This window comes from Acartia tonsa, chromosome 6 (assembly GCF_053477335.1).
Source record: "Acartia tonsa isolate MP-2025a chromosome 6, ASM5347733v1, whole genome shotgun sequence".
NCBI classification, from domain to species: Eukaryota; Metazoa; Arthropoda; class Copepoda; order Calanoida; family Acartiidae; genus Acartia; species Acartia tonsa.
The window spans coordinates 20,333,389-20,339,458 of NC_137265.1; positions in this window are offsets into that span (position 1 = coordinate 20,333,389).

Below are 6,070 nucleotides of genomic sequence, written 5' to 3' on the forward strand. Positions count from 1 at the left end.
TGGACAGGATTAAAGATAACAAAAAAAACAAAGGTTTGTATATTCAATTTTTCAAACTTATATTTTCTTAAAGTTAAGTTATCTATTTCTTTGAATTATTGCTAGATTTGAGTGGACTTTAGTCGATCATATTCCAGCCATGAAAACTTTTATTGAAAGTCATACATAAAAAATGTTAATGATGCATTTTTTAAACAGTTATTTGTGTAAATTTCAAGATAGCAGAAGCAACTTGACTATACTAAAATCCATTTAAATTCCACACTATTTCCTAAAATGTTATTTTGAATATAGTTCCCTTTCTTTAATGTAAAGAATTCACACATGATCGTAAAAAGCAAATATTTGAAGTTGTGCTAATGCTATTTTGACACAATTGACAATTTTAGTACGTAGACATGGATAAAATATTGCAAGCTTCGCCCCTGGCCTCTAAGAGTTTTGCCCTTAAAATAGCATAAAACTACAACAGAACCATATATAGAATCTAAGTTTTATTAGCCGGCATACTTAAGTTGAGAGGGACATTCTAATTCTTTGCTTTTATTGATTTTCAAGAATTTGGGCCTTTCTCAGAATTATGGCTCATAGTTATGCTATTTTTGATGAAAATGTGTAATAATTAAAAGTCACAAAACCTAACCACAATCATTGCAATAAGTCTTTTTGGGCCCTGGTTGATTTTTATTAATTTTTTTCGCGCATTTTAAAAATATTATTTTGTAGATTTTTCAAAGAAAGGAATATAAAAGAAATTTTACCAAATTTTATTATAATTTTTATGAAAATCTAGGGCCCCATTCATGTAAACACAAATCGTATTGCCTCAGTAATAAGTAAGGACTTACAAGCAGAAAACGGGAGGGAATGAAAGGGAAAGGGTGTGGAATGGTGGTGGTGGAATACGCACTGTATAGATTTCTGTGTATGTGTGTGTGTGTGTGTGTGTAAGTGGAACTAAGCAGAGAGAGAGAGAGAAAGAGAGAGAGTGAAGTAACACTGACAACAGCAATACATACTAGCAGACAAAATCAGAACCAGTCAGAAAAAGCGCTGCCCTGAAAAATTACGTGACTGTCACGCTCTGTTATTTTCATTACAGTGATTTATTATGATTTTTTTTTATTTATCGTAAGAATAAGTTGATTATAGAGAAATTTCTTTTAGCTTTAAAAGCTATGTTCATATCTTTTTTAAGTTAAGTTTTTTTAAGTTAAGAAAAAGTGAGCGCAGAAAAATAACTTATTTTATGATTCGTTGTTCTAATCGTTATAAAAAGGTGTAATACAGTTATAAAAATGGTATTTATAATTTATAAAAAAATATTGATAAAAAATCAATAGCAATGATTTTTAAAAATTCTTAATATATATTATATTCTAAAATTAAAATGGTGATTAAGCAAGGACTACTATTCTGTTTAGGTATAAAGTTCTGTGGCTCTATTTGTTACTTAAAATCCTCAAACTGTGTGAAACGGATGGATTGAATTTTGAGAAAATCTTCCCTGGTGGTTTAGAATTTTCTATTTTCCACTATTTCCATTCTTTATGTAAATGTTAAACTTTTGAAAATTATACTAATTAAGAGAAGAGGAAAATTCAACTCCTATGATTTTTAAAGAAAATTTAGGGGATATACCAAATTCAAAATATATCTATAAGTGATACAAGAAAAAATTTAAGTAAGAATTATTATGTCCAGAGAAACAAAGCTATATTAAATTTTAAAAAAGCATACAAAACACGAAACTATATAAGAGACCTAAAGTGATACAATGTCCGATAAATTGATGTACGTCATTAATGATACACAAATAACCCATTCGGTAGATTACATTTAGTGGTTGAATCTTTTGGACACTCCTACGAATGAGAAAATATTATTATTAAACTTTAAGGACAACTGTAATAAACAGCCCAATGTCCTCTTCCTCTCTGGATTATATAGTATTAAAAGACACACAACACAAGGTTTGTAGATCAGCCTCGCTTCCAAGGATGCGCAACCAGTTTTACAAAGGATAAGTTCGCCCACGTAAATAATTTTCGCAAAAATGATCATTGTTAAATTTTAAAATTGACAAAGAAAACAAGGACGGTCTTATTGATGTTTTCAGTGTTGTATAAAACTTTTTTATGGTACTTATAGAGGGTTGTCACAATCTCATAAGGTGAAAAAATATGTTTTTTTGATTTAACAAAAGTTATATAAAAATTAATTAAGATCCATCAGTGACCAATTTTTAGTTTTTTTTCTTATATCAAATACGAATTTTGACTATTATGTAAAAATAACTGCATATTTCCTCTTATTTAATTACCTTTAACTGTAGCTTATTTTCTTAAAATTTTAATCAACTAAAGATTTTTTGTAATATTTTATTACTATTAATAAAAGGAAGAGTGTTTGTCTGTCTCTCTTGTAATATTGTGATATTAGATCCCGCAAACTGATTTGAATCTCCATACTACCAGTGAAGCTTGATAAAGGACCAGGGATATTTTTTAACTATTTTGGAAGATGGTAGATCGATAACTCCCAAGAGAATTTGTTACTAGAAATTTTAAGGGAAGCAGCCGCTAATTTCAAATTAACAAACAAAATCTTTAAAAGATGTGTTATTGATATATCCTTCACAATAATTAATTTTCTTAAGCTCAAGTCACAAACCTTAATATCTAAAAGCGAAGCTTTTCTATAATTAAGGTCGTTCGATTCTTACGTCTAGGATAGTTAGCTTTTTTCGTGTAACGGCTAGCTCTTTTAGTTTATTTACACATGTAAGAATTGTCCAATCGATTTCAAACTTTGCATGATTATTCCTTTAACAGTTAGGTACAATTCAGGAAGCGTAGCAACTCAATTCTCTTTACCATCTTCAAACATCCTGTTACTTTTATATACGGATCGACAGTTCTCTAAAATATGGAAAGTCCTCATGTTTCGAGAACGTTAGGTTAGGTGTTCTACTTACTACGTGTTTAAGCACTAATCTATATTTCTTAATAGTTAACCTATTTACACACGGTGACACGTCTTAGTAAATTGCTTAATTACTTTGTTTACTTATCTTTTGTGTCTACTATTACTTTCAGATACAGGGTGGATTAGTCATATATCGCATCGTATTATTGACAGCTTTCCATAGAGAGTATAATGAAAAATTTTATGATTATAACCAGTCTTGTTAGACCCGAGGGCCCGAATAATTATATGATTTTTATTTTATTATTCGTGGAAAATTTCTTCAACACAATGTTATACATGATTTTTAGGAACAGTTGGGTTCAGCTGAGAACCGGTTCTAATCCAGTGGATATTAATCGGTTTCGAGGCCATGGTTTAAATAAAAAAAATCAAGCAAGAATGGAAATGTCTGTTAAAAATGGCTGTTTTTTAGTCGTTTCTTGTTGCATTATTTTTTCTTCAAAATCTAAGCTGTTATTCCAAATATCTATTTTAATATTTATCAGTTGCTTCGCCCTAGTCTCCAGAAAAAGTAAATAGCCTATAGCCACCACCAAAAAAGTCACATAAAAACGATTTTAGAAGAACTTCTCCTTGACTCCTTTTTAACAGCACTTTTCTGGTAATGTTTCTGCAATGCTACGGATGGATGTAGGATATACGTGGATATTATGTTAGGGAAAAAAATTTCGTCAATTTAGGTTGCTAACATTGAACTCTCTTATTGTTCATTTCGTATAACCAGTGGGATGGGAGGAGATGAGGTTAAGGTTGGGTTATCTTTGTTTTAGCCCGCTGCAAGTTTCACTTTATTAGAAAACATGAAAATCTGGTGTAACATCCAAGTAATAACAGATCTATTATTACTTAAAATGCAAAAGCAAAAACATACCCTGTGCTTTAATTATGAAAAATACCTCAAAAAGAGTGTTAAAAGATTATTGTGTAGTCCATTTCTATAATTTTTAAATTAAAAGCAAGTATTTTATTCTTATAAGAAGCGCAGTAATAGAGAAATAAATATCAATAAGTAAAGTTCTTGCGCAATTGTAGTTTTAAAGGTTTACAAAAAAGAATCTTTAAAAAATAGTTTTGAGTTACAGACAAAAACAATTATAATATAGGTATCAAAAAAAGACTTCAAAGTCAAATTTGAATATTCATAAAGCCCCTAAAATATTTTATCTCTTTTAATGTTAAACTCTAAGGTGTCAAAATATTTTAAAATGTTTATATTTATGTGTCTCAGGATATATAAAACAAGGATGACAAAATCAATAAAAGCTAAGCTCAACAAATCAGACGATCAGATGTTCATATATGTGCCTAAATATAGAGCTGCTTTGATTGTGATATGTGCCTAATCAGCCTAGGAATCAATACTAAAAAACTATGTTAAATATGGATATTATCTGGTAATGTTTATAGAGTTGCTACGCTTTCTAAACTATACCCAACTGATATATGAATCACCATACCAAGTTTTGAATCGAAAATTCTAACATACCTAAGTTGACGAAAAGAGCTAAACGTAGGAAAGCTGCGCCTTCAATGAAATATTTTGCATTAACATATAATATGAAGGAGAGATAATACTATCAAACTACTTTGTGGCTTTGACTCAGTCACCATATTTTAGACCTAGCGGCTGCGCCCCCGGGAACTAGGAGCTGTGTACTCGCCGGTTAAGGAAAGCAAAAATATAGTTAGTTTTAAAAAATAAAATAGACTAAAACCATCCCAGCACCAATGAAAAGCTGACATTAAATGAAGAACTCAATAGTTGCTACAAAACAAGATATATTACTTCCTAATGACTAAAGGGTTGTAGATTGAATAAGGATGACATCATTCATATTAACGTTGCCAAGTTTGTATTAAAAGTTTAAAGGAAAAGTCACATATTTTTCACAAATACATACTTATTTATTGTTAATTCTTTCACAGACTTTCATGCAATAATTCTACGTATAAGACAAAAATCCGAAAGAAGGCTTCCCTAAAAAGAGAAAAATTTTAAAAAAGAAAACTTATGCTATTAGAATAATTTTACATATTTCAGTAGTAGAAAATGTTGACAAGTAAAACATTTTTAAGCGGAAATAAGTTGAAATTGTGTTTATATTCCTATCAACGCTAGAAAATTAGTAAAATCACTCTTGCTTGATATGACCTCCGTCGTGTTATTTTTCACGAAAGAAAAAAAATCTCAGGTTCACATATCCCCGAAAGATGTATATATTTTATAGAATAGAATAGAAGTCAGATATTAAAAAATTATTCACCCCCCAAAAATTTTTGTTTTGTTTACAACTAAAATTAAAATGAGGCAGTTAATCCCCCTCTCCCCAATTTTAAAAAAAAAAAATCATAGCCTTATCTGATTTTTATACCATAGAATTAGCGTTTATATGTTTGATCTGTGATTTTAAGATAAGAAAAAAAACAAGATAGCCAATAGCAAAAGACGAATAAATACTTAATTGCTTAAAAAGATTTTGCTTTATTTGTGGATAACTTTTGTACTAACGGACAGTGGTTAGTTATAGGATAGTTGCATTAATTATACATTCTTTGTTTTATGATAGATGGGGATTTTATTTGCGCCCTTAATGATTTATATACAAGGGAAAATGTTTGATATTTTGTGAAGTCAGCAATTTTGAGTTAAGCTTATAGGCTAATTTATTTAGTTTAGGTTAAGCAAATGTTAAAGCTATTTATCAACAGAAAACATTATTTGTTTCAAAACAAAAATAGGCTAAAGATAAAAACTTCACAGTGAAAGAAATAACTCATTCATTAAAATCCATGAAATATATTTGAGAATGATTTGAGTATATCTTAAACAAGGATTTTAATAACCACAAGTAACAAAGCTTAAAATGTAAAGCAATTTCCTAAATTGAAAATAACAAAGTGAGTTATCGAGTACATGTTTATTGGTTAGAAAAATATTAACTGCAAAACCTAGCCTTTTATCTTTTATAACAATTTAGAAAAATACATTTTTGTAGATAAGTGTATGCATCCGACCGTCGACTATTATGCTAAATATTTATGTATGTTAATAGTTAAACCGTCATATCATAATAAAGTT